At 38.7% G+C, this 16,327-nt stretch overlaps 1 pseudogene; it reads right to left on the bottom strand.

The window, feature by feature from the left end:
* Positions 1–8,829: 8,829 nt before the first annotated feature.
* Positions 8,830–9,603, bottom strand: LOC114200471 (small ribosomal subunit protein eS6 pseudogene; annotated as a pseudogene).
* Positions 9,604–16,327: the final 6,724 nt, after the last annotated feature.

Here is a 16,327-nt window from a genome sequence, read left to right as displayed (position 1 = left end):
TCATTTTTAGAGTCATATTCTATCCCTTCATATTAGTTACCCTTATTTTTGGCATATATATATATATATATAGTTTTCTCTTTTAAATTTTGAGATACAGTTTCTTCTAATAGATCAAAATATACCCTAAATCTCTACTGTATGGCTTTGTTTTAGTCTCCTGCCGGATCACACTATCTCCTTCTTTTTTTCTTTTAAATCCTCTTCTTTCTTTTTTCAAACAACTTCGTATCTCATCAATTATTTCATAAAATCTTATACTTTTCATCTTTATAGTCATATTCCATCCCTTTATCGTATTAACCATTATTTTTGTACATATATAAGTTTTTCTTTCTTTAAAATTTTGGGAGGCACTATCTTCTAACAGACCAAAATACACACAAAATCTGCGTGTGGCACTGATCTATGCACCAGCCTGATCATATTCTGTTTTTTTGTTTTGTTTTGTTTTGTTTTGTTCTGTTTTCGTTTATTTTTACTTTTTCTTATTCCTTTTTCTTTCATTCCCTTTTTTCCCCCTCAGTTTCAGGTCCTTTCTGATTTGTTTAGAGCATGTTTTCTGGGGATGTTGTTACCCTTTTAGCATTTTGTTCTCTCATTCATCTATTCTCCCCTGGAAAAAATGACAAGATGGGAAAAAATCACCTCAACAAAAAGAACAAGAGGCAGTACCAACAGCCAGGGACCTACTCAATACGGACATTAGTACGATGTCGGAACTAGAGTTCAGAATGATGATTGTAAAGATACCAGCTGGGCTTGAAAAAAGCATGGAAGTTATTAGAGAAACTCTTTCTGGAGAAATAAAAGAACTAAAATCTAACCAAGTCAAAATCAAAAGGGCTATAACGAAGTGCAATCAAAAATGGAGGTTCTACCTGCTAGGATCAATGAGGTAGAAGAGAGAATTAGCGATATAGAAGACCAAATGATGGAAAATAAAGAAGCTGAGAAAAAGAGAGATAAACAACTGCTGGATCACGAGGGCACAATTCGAGAGATAAGGGATGCCATGAGACAAAAAACATTAGAATAATTAGGATCCCAGAAGAAGAAGAAAGAGAGAGAGGGGCAGACGGTATATTGGAGCAAATTATTGCAGAGATCTTCCCTAATTTGGGGAAGGAAACAAGCATCAAAATCCAGGAGGCACAGAGAACTGACCTCAAAACCAATAAAAATAGGTCAACACCCCGACATTTAATAGTAAAACTTAGGAGTGTCAGAGACAAAGAGAAAATTGTGAAGCAGCTTGGGACAAGAGATCTGTAACCTATAATGGTAGAAACATTAGATTGGCAACAGACCCATCCACAGAGACCTGGCAGGCCAGAAAGGACTGGCATGATATATTCAGAGCACTGAATGAGAAAAATATGCAGCCGAGAATTCTATATCCAGCTAGGCTGTCATTGAAAATAGAAGGAGAGATCAAAATCTTCCAGGACAAAGAAAAACTAAAGGAATTTGGAAACACGAAACCAGCCCTGCAAGAAATACTGAAAGGGGTCCTCTAAGCAAACACAGAGTCTAAAAGCAACACAGACCAGAAAGGAACACAGACAATATACAGTAACAGTCCCCTTACAGGCAATACAATGGCACTAAATTTATATTTTTCAATAGTTACCCTGAATGTAAAAGTGTTAAATGCTCCAATCAAAAGACACAGGCTATCAGATTGGATTAAAAAACAAGACCCATCGATATGCTGTCTACAAGAGACTCATTTTAGACCCAAAAACATTCCCAGATTGAATGTGAGGTGGTGGAAAACCATGTACCATGCTAATGGACACCAAAACATAGTTGGGGTGGCAATCATTATACCAGCAAATTAGATTTTAAACCAAAGACTGTAATAAGAGATGAGAAAGGATACTATATCCTACCTAAAGCTTCTATCCAACAAGAAGATCTAACAATTGTAAATATCTATGCCCCGAACATGGGAGCAGCCAATTATATAAGGCAATTAATAACAAAAGCAAAGAAACACATTGACAGCAATACAATAATAGTGGGGGACTTTAACACCCCCCTGACTGAAATGGACAGATCATCTAAGCAAAAGATCAACAGGGAAATAAAGACTTTAAATGACACACTGGACCAAATGGACTTCACAGACATATTCAGAACATTCCATCCCAAAGCAACGGAATACACATTCTTCTCTAGTGCCCATGGAACATTCTCCAGAATGGATCACATCCTAGGTCACAAATCAGGTCTCAACTGGTACCAAAAGATTGGGATCATTCCCTGCATATTTTCAGACCACAATGCTTTGAAACTAGAACTCAAATCACAAGAGGAAAGTCGGAAAGAACTCAAATACATGGAGGCTAAAGAGCATCCTACTAAGGAATGAATGGGTCAACCAGGAAATTAAAGAAGAATTTAAAAAATTCATGGAAAGCCATGAAAATGAAAACACAACTGTTCAAAATCTTTGGGATACAGCAAAGGCAGTCCTGAGAGGAAAGTATATAGCAATACAAGCCTTTCTCAAGAAACAAGAAAGGTCTCAAATACACAACCTAACCCTACACCTAAACCCTACAACCCTACAGCTGGAGAAAGAACAGCAAATAAAGCCTAAACCCAGCAGGAGAAGAGAAATAATAAAGATCAGAGCAGAAAACAATGAAATAAAAACCAAAAGAACAGTGGAACAGATCAACGAAACCAGGAGCTGGTTCTTTGAAAGAATTAACAAGGTTGATAAACCCCTGGCCAGACTTATCAAAAAGAAAAGAGAAATGACCCAAATCAACAAAATCATGAATGAAAGGGCAGAGATCACAACCAACACCAAAGAAATACAAACAATTCTAAGAACATATTATGAGCAACCCTATGCCAGCAAATTAGATAACCTGGAAGAAATGGGTGCATTCCTAGAGATGTATCCACTACCAAAACTGAACCAGGAAGAAATAGAAAACCTGAACAGACCTATAACCACTAAGGAAATTGAAGCAGTCATCCAAAATCTCCCAACAAACAAAAGCCCAGGGCCAGATGGCTTCCCAGGGGAATTCTATCAGACATTTCAAGAAGAATTAATACCTATTCTCCTGAAACTGTTCCAAAAAATAGAAATGGAAGGAAAACTTCCAAACTCATTTTATGAGGCCACCATTACCTTGATCCCAAAACCAGACAAAGACCCCATCAAAAAGGAGAATTACAGACCAATATCCTTGATGAACATGGATGCAAAAATTCTCACCAAAATACTAGCCAATAGGGTCCAACAGTACATTAAAAGGATTATTCAGCATGACCAAGTGGGATTTATCCCTGGGCTGCAAGTTTGGTTCAACATCCGCAAATCAATCAATGTGATACAATACATTAACAAAAGAAAGAACAAGAATCCTATGATCCTCTCAATAGATTCAGAAAAAGTGTTTGACAAAGTACAGCATCCTTTCTTGATCAAAACTCTTCAGAGTATAGGGATAAAGGGTACATATCTCAATATTATAAAATCCATCTATTTAAAACCTACAGTGAATATCATTCTCAATGGGAAAAAACTGAGAGCTTTCCCCCTAAGGTCAGGAACGTGGCAGGGATGTCCACTCTCACCACTGCTATTCAACATAGTATTAGAAGTCCTAGCCACAGCAATCAGACAACAAAAAGAAATAAAAGGCATCCAAATCGGCAAGGAAGAAGTCAAACTCACACTGTTTGCAGATGATTTGATACTTTATGTGGAAAACCCGAAAGACTCCACCCCAAAACTGCTAGAACTCATACAGGAATTCAGTAAAGTGGCAGGATATAAAATCAATGCACAGAAATCAGTGGCATTCCTATACACCAACAACAAGACAGAAGAAAGAGAAATTAAGGAGTGTCGATCCCATTTACAATTGCACCCAAAACCATAAGATACCTAGGAATAAATCTAACCAAAGAGGCAAAGAATCTGTGCTCAGAAAACTATAAAATACTCTTGAAAGAAATTGAAGAAGACACAAAGTAATGTCCACAATAGCCAAATTGTGGAAAGAGGCAAGTTGTCAATCGACAGATGAATGGATAAAGAAGATGTGGTATATATATATAATGGAATATTAGGCAGCCATCAAAGGAATGAGATCTTGCCATTTGCAACGATGTGGATGGAACTGGAGGGTGTTATGCTGAGTGAAATAAGTCAATCAGAGAAAGACATGTATCATATGACCTCACTGATATAAGGAATTCTTAATCTCAGGAAACAAACCGAGGGTTGTTGGAATGGGGGTTTGGGAGGGATGGGGTGGCTGGGTGATAGACATTGGGGAGGGTACATGCTATGGTGAGCGCTTTGAACTCTGCAAGACTGTTGAATCACAGATCTGTACCTCTGAAACAAATAATGCAATATATGTTAAGAAAAAAATGAAGAAGATAGCAGGAGGGGAAGAATGAAGGGGGGGAAATCGGAGGGGGAGATGAACCATGAGAGACTATGGACTCTGAGAAAGAAACTGAGGGTTCTAGAGGGGAGGGCGGTGGGAGGATGGGTTAGCCTGGTGATGGGTATTAAAGAGGGCACCTTCTGCATGGAGCACTGGGTGTTATGCACAAACAATGAATCGTGGAACACCACATCAAAAACTAATGTCATTTATGGTGATTAACATAACAATAAAAAATTTAAAAATAAAAGAAAAAAAGACAAAAAAAGTACACTGGTAGAAGGTTAAAATTCTGCTTTCTCTTGGTTCACAAAAAAAGACAAAGTTTTCTTGAATTAATGGTCTCCTATTGGTAAGAAAATGTAAATAAAGTTGTTTTTCTTTTTGGGGAAAAAAGAGGAAAATAACTTGATTTGCCAAGGAAATGTTGAAAAAGAAAAACAACACTGGGGCATCACGTTGCCTGATTTCAAGCAATATTACAAAGCTGTAATCCAGAAGACAGCATGGTACTGGCACAAAAACAAATATATAGACCAATGGAACAGAATAGAGAGCCCAGATATGGGCCCTCAACTCTATGGTCAAATAATCTTCGACAAAGCAGTAAAACATACGCAATGGAAAAAAGACAGTCTCTTCAAAAATGGTGCTGGGAAAATTGGACAGCTGTATACAGAAGAATGAAACTCAATCATTCTCTAACACCATTCACAAAGATAAACTCAAAATAGATGAAATACCTCAATGTCAGACAAGAATCCATCAAAATCCTAGAGGAAAACTCAGGCAGTAACCTTTTCTACATCGGCCGCAGCAACTTCTTTCAAGATACATCTCCAAGGACTAGTGAAACAAAAGCAAAAATGAACTTTTTGGGACTTCATCAATATAAAAAGCTTCTGCACAGCAAAGGAAACAGTCAACTAAACAAAGAGGCAACTCACAGAATGGGAGAAGATATTTGCAAATGACACTACAGATAAGGGCTGGTATCCAAGATCTATAAAGAACTTCCCAAACTCAACACCCAAAAAACAAATAATCAAGTCAAGAAATGGGTAGAAGACATGAACAGACACTTCTCCAAAGAAGACACAAATGGCTAACAGACACATGAGAAAATATTCAACATCATCAGCCATCAGGAAAATTCAAATCAAAACCACATTGAGATACCACCTTACCCCAGTTAGAATGGCAAAAAATTGACAAGGCAAGAAACAACAAATGTTGGAGAGGTTGAGGAGAAAGGGGAACCCTCTTATACGGTTGGTGGGAATGCAATTTCGTACAGCCACTTTGGAAAACAGTGTGGAGGTGCCTTAAAAAATTAAAAATAGAGCTACCCTATGACCCAGCAATTACACTCCTGGGTATTTACCCCAAAGACACAGATGTACGAAAAAGAAGGGCCATATGCACCCCAATTTTCATAGCAGCAATGTTCGCAATAGCCAACTGTGGAAAGAGCCGAGATGCCCTTCGACAGATGAATGGATAAAGAAGATGTGGTCCATATACACGATGGAATATTACTCAGCCTTCAGAAAGGATGAATACTTAACTTTTCCATCAACATGGATGGGACTGGAGGAGATTATGCTAAGTGAAATAAGTCAAGCAGAGAAAGTCAATTATCATATGGTTTCACTTATTTGTGGAACACAAAGAATAGCATGGAGGACATTAGGAGAAGGAAGGGAAAAATGAAGGGGGGGAATCAGAAAGATAGATGAACCATGAGAGACTATGGACTCTGGGAAAGAAACTGAGGGTTTTAGATGGGAGGGGGTTAGGGGAATGGGTTAGCCCAGTGATGGGTATTAAGGAGGGCATGTACTGCATGGAGCACTGGGTGCCATAGAAAAACAATGAATCGTAGATCACTACTTCAAAAACTAATGATGTATTTTATGGTGACTAATATAATAAAATTTAAAAAATGTTGGTGGCATTTTCATAGTGATTGCATTAAATGTGTAGGTTGCTTTGGGTATTGTACACATTTTAACAATATTTTTTCTTCTAATCCATGAGTGTGTAATGTTTTTGCATTTCTTTGTGTTATCTTCCATGTCTTTCATGAGCATTCTAAAGTTTTCAGAGGAATGTTCTTTTACCTTTTGTGTAGCCTTATTACTAGGTGTCTTATTTTGTTTGGAGCCATTGTAAATGGGATCAATTCCTTGATTTATTTTTCTGTTGCTTCATGGTGGATATATATCCACATTGATTTTGTATCCTGGGACTTTATTGAGTTTGTGTATAATTTCTAGCAATTTCATGGTGGAGTCTTTTGGGTTTCCTACATAGAGTATGATATCGTCTGTGAATAACGAAAGTTTGACCTCTTCTTTGCCCATTTAGATACATCTTATTGTTTTTTGTCTTCTGATTGCTGAGGCTAGGAGTTCCAGTAATTTCTTAAATATCAGTGAAGATAGTTGATATCCCTGTCTTATTCCTGACTGTAGAGGAAACGTTCTCAATTTTTCCCCGTTGAGGATTATGTTAACTGTGGGTTTTTGGTATATGGCATTTATTTACATTAACATGAATGGAACAGGACTGTATTATTCTGAGTGAAATAAGCCAGTCAAAGACAGTTATCATATGGCTTCACTCATATGTGGAATATAAGAAACAGGGTAGAGGACCATAGGGGAAGGGAGGGACAATTTTGAGTTATGTTCCCTCTATACCTACCTTGTTGAAGGTTTTTATCAAGAATGCATGCTCTATTGTATTGAATGCTTTTTATGCATCTATTGAGAGGATCATATTTTTTTTATCCTTTCTTTTTTATTAATGTGTATCATGTTGATTGACTTGTGGATATTGAACCACCTTTGCAGCCCAGGAATAAATCCCACTTGATCATGGTGAATAATTATAAAAGAGCTCTAATTAATTGGTTTAAAGAAAATTAAGCATGTATATAAAATAAATGATTCCCAGCACCATTTATTAAAGAGACTGTCTTTTTTTCCATTGGATATTCCTTCTTGCTTTTTCATAGATTAGCTGACCATAAAGTTGAGGGTACATTACTGGGTTCTCTATTCTGTTCCATTGATCTATGTGCCTGTTTTTGTGCCAGAACCATGCTGTCTTGTTGATCACAGCTTTGTAATATAGCTTGAAGGTAGGCATTGGGATGCCCCCAGCTTTGGTTTTCTTTTTCAACAATCCCCTGGTGATTCAGGGTCTTTTCTGGTTCCAGGCAAATTTTAGGATTGTTTGCTCCAGCTCTGTGAAAAATGTTGATGGTATTTTGATAGAAATTGCAATGAAAGTATAGATTGCTCTGTACAGCATAGACATTTTCACAATGTTTATTCTTCCAATCCATGAGCATGGACTGTTTTTTTCCATCTCTTTGTGTCTTCGTCAATCTTGTTCATAAGTGTTCTGTAGGTTTAGAGTACAGATACTTTGCCTCTTTGGTTAAATTTATTCCTAGGTAACATGATTTTTGGTGCTATTGTAAATGGGATCGATTCCTTAATTTATCTTTCTTAAGTCACATTGTTAGTGTGTACAAATGCAACTGATTTCTGTGCATTGATTTTGTATCCTGGTATGTTACTGAATCACTGTATGAGTGTTAGCAATTTTGGGGTGGAATCTCGAGTTTTCCACATAAAGTATCATGTCATCTCTGAAGAGAGAGAGTTTGAATTCTTCTTTGCCAGTTTGAGTGCATTTATTTCTTTTTGTTGTCTGATTGCCGAGACTAGGACTTATAGTACAATTTTGAACAATAGTGGTCAGAGTGTGCATTCCTGTCGTGCTCCTGGCTTTATGGAAAAACTCCGTTTTTCCTCATTGACAATGATATTCACTGTGGACTTTTCAAAAATGGCTCTTATGATATAAAGGTATTTTCCCTCTAACCCTGTACTTTGAAGAGTTTTAATCAAGAAAGAATGCTGTATTTTGTCAAATGCTTTTTCTGCGTCAACTGAGAGGATCATAGGCTTCTTGTCTTTTCTTTTGTTAACGTGCTCTATCACATTGATTGATTTGCAAATGTTCAACCACCCTTGTGTCCCAGGAATAAATCCCACTTGGTTGTGGGGAATAATCATTTTAATATACTGTGGAATCCTATTGGCTCCAATCTTGGTGAGAATTTTGACATCTATGTTCATCAGGGATATTGGTCAGTAATTCACCTTTTTGATGAGGTCTTTGTCTGGTTTTGGTTTCAAGGTAATTCTGGCCTCATAGAATGAATATGGAAGTTTTCCTTCCATTTCTATTTTTTGGAAACAGCTTCAGTAGAAAACGTATTATTTCTTCTTTAAATGTTTGGTAGAATTTCCCTGGGAAGCCATCTGGCCCTGGACTCTTGTTTGTTGGAAGGTTGTCTTTTTTTTCTTTGATGTCTGATCGTATTTATTTGTCACTCATAGAAAATCTCATTTTTGACTGGCCTCAGACTTAGAGGTAGAAGCTCTCAGAGAGGACAGCCTCCGTCTCTTGGCAATCTGTTCCTGGTATTTTTCTTTGGCCTCCTTCATTCTTTTGGCCAAAAGTTTAGCATATTCTGCAGCCTCTTCCTTATTTTTCTTAGTGCGCTGCTTCTTCAAAGCAATACGCCGCCGTTTGTGCTGGAGGACTCGTGGAGTAACAAGACGCTGAATCTTAGGCACTATGGTTCTAGGTTTCTTCCCTTCTTTGTTTAGGGGCTTTCTCACAACATACTGGCAGACTTCATCTTCTTTAGAGAGATTGAAAAGTTTGCGGATTCTGCTGGCTCTTTTGGGCCCCAGGCGATGAGGCACAATAGTATCAGTGAGTCCAGGAATATCCTTCTCCCCTTTTTTTACAATGACCAAGTTGAGAACGCTAAGATTGGCATCCACAATGCAACCCCGAACAGATTTGCGCTTTCTCTCTCCAGTCCGCCTTGGTCTATAGCAGGAATGCCCCTTACTCAGCAGCAGGCAGACACGACCATGGGTGAAGACACCCTCTTCATGGGGAAGCCTTGTTTGTCATTGCCACCACTGATTCGGACCACATAACCCTTCCATTCTTCACCCAGAGCAACAGCATCAACTTCTGTGGCCATACGTTTCTCATAAAAGGTACGAAGTTTGCGTTCATCATCCACTTCAATGAGTTTCTGGCAGCCAGTAGCTGGGAAAGTGATGTTCATCTTCATCCTGAAGCAGCCTACCGCCTCCAAGGCGCCACGAAAAAGACTGTTGGAAGGTTTTTGATTACCACTTCAATTTCCTTGCAGTTATGAGTCTGTTCAGATTATTTCTCTCTTTCTGCTTCAGTCTTGGTGGCTTATAAGTTTCCAGGGATGCATCCATTTCTTCTAGATTGCCCGATTTGTTTGCCTATAGTTGCTCAGGAATATGGTCATAAAATTGTATATCCTCAGTGTTGGTCGTGACCTGGCACCTTTCATTCATGATTTTATTATTTTGGATCCTTTCCCTGTTCTTTCGGATAATCTAGCTAGAGGTTTATCAATCTTATTAATTCTTTCAAAGAACCAGCTTCTAGTTTCACTGATCTGTTCTACTGTTCTTCTGGTTTCTATTTCATTGATTTCTGCCCTAATCTTTATTATTTCTCTTCTCCTGCATGGTTTATGCTTTATTTGCTGCTTTCTCCAGGTCCTTTAGGTGTAAGGTTAGCTTGTGTGTTTCAGAATTTTCTAATTTTTTGAGAGAGGCTTGTATGCTATGTATTTCTCTCTTAGTACCACCTTTGCTATATCCCAGAGGTTTTGAACTGATGTGTTTTCATTCTCATTGGTTTTCATGAATTATTTAACTTCTTAAATTTCCTGGTTGACCCATTCATTATTTAGTAGGATGCTCTTTAACCTCCAATGGTTTGAGTTCCTTCCAAATTTCCTCTTGTGATTGAGTTCCAGTTTAAAAGCATTGTGGTCTAAAATATGCAGTGGATATCCCAGTCTTTTGGTATTGGTTTAGACTTGATGTGTGACCCAGTATGTGATCTATTCTGGATAATCTATTCTGTTCCATGTGCTTTCAAAAAGAATGAGTATTCTGTTGCTTTATGGTGGAATCATCTGTATATATCTGTTAGCCCCTCTGGTCCAATGAGTCATTCAAAGCTCTCGTTTCTTTCTTGATCTTCTGCTTAGATGACCTGTCCATTGTTGTGAGTGGGGTGCTAAAGTCCCCTACTATTAATGTATTTTTATCAATATGTTTCCTTACTTTGTATATTAAGTGGTTTATATAATTGGCTGCTCCTATGTTGGGGCTTAAAGATTTACAATTGTTAGATCTGCTTTTCGTATGATATAGTTTCCCTCTACATCTCTTACTACAGTCTTTGTTTTAAAATCTAATTTGTTTGATATAAGGATTACTAACTTGTGAGGTTCATTACTGTTGTAATGGTTCTCTACCCTCTCATTTTCAGTCTGGAGGTACCTTTAGGACTAAAATGTCTTGTAGACAGCATACTGATGGGTCTTGCTCTTTTATCCAATCTGATACCTTCTGTCTTTTGGTTGGAGCATTTAGCCCATTTACATTCAGAGTAACTATGGAAAGATATGAATTTAGGCCATTGTATTGCCTGTAAAGTCCCTGTTTCTGTAGATTGTCTCTGTTACTTGGGGTCTCTCTTCCCTTCCAGTATCACTCTTAACTATTTCTTGCAGGGCTGTCTTGGTGGTCACATATTCTTTTAGATTTTGCCTGTCCTGGAAGCTCTTTATCGCTCTTTCCATTCTCAATGACAGCCTTGCTGGATAGAATATTCTTGGCTGCATGTTCTTCTCATTTATTACCCTGAATATATCTTCCAGCCCTTTCTGGTCTGCCAGTGGTTTCTGTGCACAAGTCAATGTTATTGTGATATTCCTCCCTTTGTATGTAAGTAATCTCCTCTTCCTAGCTGTTCTCAGGGTATCTTCTTTTTCTCTAAGATTTGCAAACTTCACTATTATATATTGGGTTGTTGATCTATTTTTATTGATTTTGGGAGGTGTCCTCTCTGCCTCTTGGACAAGAGTGCCTGTTTCTTTCCCCAGATTAGGGAAGTTCTCAGCTAGGATTTCCTCAAATATAACTTCTAGCCCTCTCTCTCCACCCCCTCAGACACCCCAATAATTCTGATATTGGTTCATTTCAAGGCATCATTAAATTTTCAAAGCCTTTCTTCATGGGCTATTAGTTGTCTTTTTCCTTTTTCCTCATCTTGATTCTTTCCCAGTAGCCTGTCCTTTAGATCACTTTTTCTCTCTTTGCCTCATTTTCCCTTACTGTTAGAGCATCCAGTTTAGACTGAATCTCATTTGTAGTAATTTTCCAGTTCGGCCTGATTAGATTTCATTTCTGCCCTTAGAGATTCTATACTGTCACTTATGCTTTTTCAAGCCTAACTATTAACTTTATAGTTGCTATCCTGAATTCCATCTTTGACATATGACTTATATCCATATTCATTAGCTCTGTCATAGACAGAGAACATTGCCTCTGGTTCTTTTGTTGTTGTTGTTGTGAAATCCTCCTTCTAGTCATTTTGCCCAGAGAAGGATGGGTGAGCAAATATGCAGAGTTCAAAATATCAACCATGACCCAAGGAAAACACACCCTAGAAAAACCTGAAGTGGTCAGAAGTCACAATAGAAAAAGGAAACAAAATAAAAAAGAAACAGAACAAAACAAATAAAAGCGTGGGAGACTATAATCTCCCAGGGTAGACAAAACAGGGTGATCCACTTGGTCCTGGTTGAATTTTGGTCTCTGTGTTCGAAGACATTATATCCCAAAATTTCAAAGAAACAAAACTTACATATAGTGTGAAAAAAAAGCCAAAAATGAAACATATATCTATAAAATGTAGATGTGAAAACTAAAAGTTAAAAAGTGAGATAGAAGTTGATAAAATGAGAATCTAGTTGAAATGGGGAAAAGGTAAAAAAAAAAAAAAAGAAAAGAAAAGAAAGGAAAATTTTAGCCTGAAAGACGAGTGAGTCCTGAGGAAAAACCTCAAGCTCAATATATTATTTTCCCCTGGATTTGTAGTTTTACAGTCTTGTGGGATCCATACAACCGTGGTCCACCTGTTCTTCCAGTCTGTCTGCTGGGTGATGGGCCTGCTGTGCTGCTTCTCACCTGCCTTTGCCAGGGTACAATTGCCCCACCCCTTGTCAAGGGGATGGGCTTAATATAAGCTAGTCTTCTCTAGGCTTTTGTTCCCTGGAGGCTTTCCACGCTTCTTCAGAGGATCAGAATAAAAATGGCCAAGCCCGGATCTCTCCTCTTCAATAAACCCTCCAGGACAAACAGTCTCCACTTCTGTGTACGCCAAACTCCAGACTCCCATGGTGCATGACAACTACAATTCCACCCAGGGAGTACCAGGAAACTGCCAGCACCACTGCCCTTTATGTATTTGGGACTTGAGCATTTGTGGGCTCACGTGCACACCCTGCTCCACTGCTTGAAGGTGGTTTTTAAAGTAATGGCTTGGGCAATTTCAGGGTCTTACTCAGTTTTTCTCAAGTCTCTCCATATACAGGGATAGAATGTGTTATTAAACTTTTGTTTGGTCTTCTGTTAATTTATTTTTCATTAATGGGATGTCTCAGCCAAGGACCTAGAAATGTAGAACCATTATTCTGTCCCACACACAACAATTACAGAAACTATCATGTACCATGCCTCCATTTTGTTTTCTAGCAAACGAAGTCCAGAGACATGGTGTGACTTCCCTTAGGCCATGGTATATCCTGGTGATGATATCCTGATTTCCTCCATTATTTACTGCCTGTAAGAGATAAGGAGTCTGTTTGGAGCATTTCTGCCAAATTCCAGATACCCTCAGATTATTTTCAGTGATAACACTGACATAAAGCAGATATTCCCATTATTTCCCTTGTTTGCATGATAACAATCCCTTCCTACTCACTCGTTTTAACTTTCCCAAGGCTCACCTCATGAATGTGTAACCTGTGTCCATGCAGAGCCCCAGATTCACAAAGGTTCTTTGCTTGGCTTAATGCCAAGTTTTTGCCATCCTAAAGTTCTTTTTAAAAATGATTGTATGTTCTGAGGAAAAAGATGGTGGAGGAGTGGGGATACTATTCCAACTGGTTCCCGGAATTGAGCGGGATATCTACCAGACCACTCTGAGCACCCATAGAATCAGCCTGAGATGTAAGAAGATCTGGATCTTTACAAACAGAATATCACAGATGGTTGGTTTCGAGGTACAAAGGGGGTAGCTGTGATTCCATGGGCAGATATCAGAAGATAAATGGCAGCAGGAGGGATCCTGGCCGTCGGGATCCTACACCAGCGGTGAGCCACAGCCTTGTGCGCTGGGGACAGGGCACAGACTCGCAGACTGGTAGCAGCAGGGAAAGTACTTTAGGGCAGCCCCTGGGACGGAAACCTGGAGCGGTGGGTTTGCGCATGCAAACGGGGAGTGGCTGGAGGTTTTAGAAACACAAATGGAAGAGACGTGCCCTGACCTGGAGGTAGGACTGGGAGTGCTGCAGAGGGGCGCACAACCCAGGACGCTGCAGTTTATAGCAACACAGACAGAAACGGAGATAGTGTGGTATGGAGAGCTCGCTGAGGAAAAGACTGTGATCTCTCTGCTCTGAGGCAGAGGGTTGGAAATGGTCTCTTCTGCTCTGAGTCTCAGAAGAGACACAGAAAGCAGCCAGAGAAAGCCACCAGAGAACAAAAGCCCCCAAAACTGGTTCCCACTGAGTCCATCCCCCACCACAGGCATCAGGACAATTCTGCCCAAACAGGGTTGCCTGAGTAACAGTGCGGTAGGCCCCTCCCCCAGAAGATGGGCTGGGAGAACTAGAGACCAGCAACCCTAAGGTCCCTCAAAAACAGGGACCACTCTCAGCAATGGACAGATCATCTAAGCGGAAAATCAACAAGGAAACAAGAGCTTTGAATGATTCACTGGACCAGATGGACCTCCTAAATATTTACGGAACATTCCACACTAAAATAACAGAATACTCATTCTTCTCGAGAGCACATGGAACTTTCTCCAGAATAGACCATACATTGGGTCACAAATCAGGTCTCAACCAATACCAAAACATTGAGATTATTCCCTGATTATTCTCAGAACACAATGCTTTAAAACCGGAACTCAATCACAAGAAAATTTTGGCAGAAATTCAAACACTTGGAAGCTAAAGACCACTCTGCTCAAGAATGTTTGGGTCAACCAGGAAATCAAAGAAGAACTTAAAACAATTCATGGAAACCAATGAGAACGAAAACACATTGGTCCAAAACCTATGGGATACTGCAAAGGCAGTCTGAAGGGGGAAATACATAGCCATCCAAGCCTCACTCAAAAAAATAGAAAAATCCTGAATTCACCAACTAACACTACACCTTAAAGAAAAGCAACAAATGATGTCTAAGCCATGCATTAGAAGAGAAATAGTTAAGATTAGAGCAAAGATCAATGAATTAGAAACCAGAAACACAGTAGATCAGATCTACGGAACTAGAAGTTGTTTTTTTTTTTAAGAATTAATAAGATCGATAAACCATTGGCCAGACTTATCCAAAATAAAGAGAGAAGACCCAAATTAATAAAATTATGAATGAAAGGGGAGAGATCACGACTAACACCAAGGAAATAGAAACAATTAATAGAAATTATTATCAACAATTCTATGTCAATAAACTGAGCAATCTGGATGAAATGGAGGCCTTCCAAGAAACCTATAAGCTGCCAAGACTGAAAAAGGAAGAAATTGACAAACAAATAGGCCAATAACCAGTAACGAGATTGAAGCAGTGATCAAAAACCTCCCAAAAAACAAGGGTCCAGGGCCCGATAGATTCCCCGGGGAATTCTACCAAACATTCAAAGAAGAAATAATACCTATTCTACTGAAGCTATTTAAGAAAATAGAAACAGAATGAAAACTTCCAAACTCATTATATGGGGCCATTATTACCTTAATCCCCAAACCAGGCAAAGACCCCATCAAAAAGTAGAATTTCAGATTCTACTTTTCAGATTCAGATTCATCAATATCCCTGATGAATATGGATTCCAAAATCCTCAACAAAACACTAGCTAATCAGATCCAACAATACATTGAAAAGATCATTCAGCACGACCAAGTGGGATTTATCCCGGGATGCACGGGTGGTTCAACATTTGCAAATCAATCAGTGTGATAGAACACATTAATAAGGGGAGAGAGAAGAACTACATGGTCCTCTCAATTGATGCAGAAAAAGCATTTGACAAAAGATAGCATTCTTTCCTGATTAAAACTCTTCAGAGTATAGGGATAGAGGGAACAACCCTCAAGTTCATAAATTCCATCTATGAAAAACCCACAGTGAATATCATCCTCAGTGGGAAAAAGCTGAGAGCCTTTCCCTTAAGATCAGGAACACATCAAGGATGCCTACTCTCACCACTATTGTTCGACATAGTACTAGAAATCCTAGCAACAACAATCAGACAACAAAAATAAATAAAAGGTATTCAAATCAGCAAAGAAGTCAAACTCTCTCTTTTCGCAGATGACAGGGTACTTTATTTAATTTTTATTGTTATGTTAATCACCATACATTACACCATTAGTTTGTGATGTAGTGTTCCATGATTCATTGTTTGTGATGACATGATACTTTATGTGGAAAACCCAAAAGACTCCACCCCCAAATTACTAGAACTCATACAGCAATTCAGTAATGTGGCAGGATACAAAATCAATGCACAGAAATCAATTCCTTTCTTATACACTAACAATGCAAGTGTAGAAAGAGAAATTAGAGAAATGATTCCATTTACAATAGCACCAAAAACCATAAGATACCTTGGAATAAACCTAACCAAATAGGTAAAGAATCTCTACTCTAGGAACTACAGAACACTCA

The sequence above is a fragment of the Eumetopias jubatus genome, unplaced genomic scaffold (genome assembly GCF_037043125.1).
Source record: "Eumetopias jubatus isolate StellerSeaLion01/CBP00866 unplaced genomic scaffold, mEumJub1_p1.0 scaffold_5, whole genome shotgun sequence".
NCBI lineage: Eukaryota > Metazoa > Chordata > Mammalia > Carnivora > Otariidae > Eumetopias > Eumetopias jubatus.
Note: the sequence above shows the minus strand (reverse complement) of the source record. Positions and strands in the feature narration are given on the sequence as shown.